At 47.2% G+C, this 1,112-nt stretch overlaps 1 long non-coding RNA gene across 2 annotated transcripts in view; it reads left to right on the top strand.

Moving 5' to 3' along the window:
* LOC116093072 overlaps positions 1-734 on the top strand; it is a 7,394-nt gene extending 6,660 nt beyond the window's left edge. For both annotated transcript variants that reach the window (XR_004119617.1, XR_004119614.1), the window contains exons 2-3: positions 155-368; positions 610-734. This is a non-coding gene — a long non-coding RNA (uncharacterized LOC116093072). The remainder of the gene's footprint in view (positions 1-154; positions 369-609) is intronic.
* The last annotated feature ends 378 nt before the right edge of the window (positions 735-1,112 follow it).

The raw sequence follows: 1,112 nt of genomic DNA, 5'->3' as shown, positions 1-1,112 counted from the left end.
ACTGACTGACTGACTGACTGACTGAATGTATGGATGATGATGGGTGCTTTGGAAAGCAGAAAGTGAGTGTCAGCTGAGATGCACTAGGATGCCCCAGTGGCTGCCTTCACATAGCAGATTCATCTTTAACCCTGTGGTATCCCTTTCTCCACAGTGCACTTCCTAAGAGATGCTTCCATCAGCTCCTTGTGCATTAGTCACCTGTCTGGATGATAAATACATCCATGGCAAATGCTTAGAGGGCATCTTGAGATCTGTTATCACTGGTGCATGCACAGACTGATGCAGGAGAGCTTGTCTTCCAGCATGAAGACACACCACAGCGTGAGATCAGCAGGCGGGCCTGTCCTCTTAGATGCTCCCTGCAGGTACATATTTTGCTGACAGGGCTGCTGGGTGTGTTGTCCCCTTGGTCTTTCAGTGATGAAACGTGAACAGAGGGAGCAGGAGGAGGACAGGGTGGTGGTGGATTTAAGGTGATGAGGGAGGGTGGTCTTGAATGTCTGCAGATATTGCTTCCAGAAAGCTCTAGGAGAAAGGCCCTCCTGCAGGATGAAATGCCACTAGGCAGTGTTTTACCATGGTCTTTAGCAGTACATTTCCTCACAGTGCCATCTGCTGGTCCAGTCCTCCAACTTCACTGGGATCTAAGATGAAGGGTGACCAGAAGCAGAGGCAGTGAGCACCTTGCATGGTGGAAGTTCTGTCATGCTGAAGGAGCAAGTGTGGAGGTGAGGATGCTTTTGCCTTCTTGTGAGGCATTGTTTCCCCTTTCCCTCAGATTCTTCCCTCTTCCTCCTGGACTCCACAGTCTCTGATGAGAAGCTCCCCATCTTTCTAACTGTTTTAGGCATATCGATATAGGATCATTTCTCTTTGACTGCTTCTAAGTTATTCTTCCTTTGTTCTCTCAGACCTTTGATGTGGTTTGGCTGTAATTTGGATTTAATCTTCGGATCCTGAAATGTGTCAACTCGTGTCTTCTGACAAAATTTGGACTTTTTCTCTTCTTGCTCCTTGTAGTGAGTTTAGTGTTTCTGTCCTCAGCTTTTGGAAACACTATACCAGAGACATTGGAATTTTCTCTTTAGTCTCTCAGGCTTCTGAGGCTC

This window comes from Mastomys coucha, chromosome X, assembly GCF_008632895.1.
Source record: "Mastomys coucha isolate ucsf_1 chromosome X, UCSF_Mcou_1, whole genome shotgun sequence".
Taxonomy (NCBI): domain Eukaryota; kingdom Metazoa; phylum Chordata; class Mammalia; order Rodentia; family Muridae; genus Mastomys; species Mastomys coucha.
The sequence above is the reverse complement of the archived record's forward strand: the minus strand, read 5'-3'. Positions and strand labels throughout refer to the sequence as shown.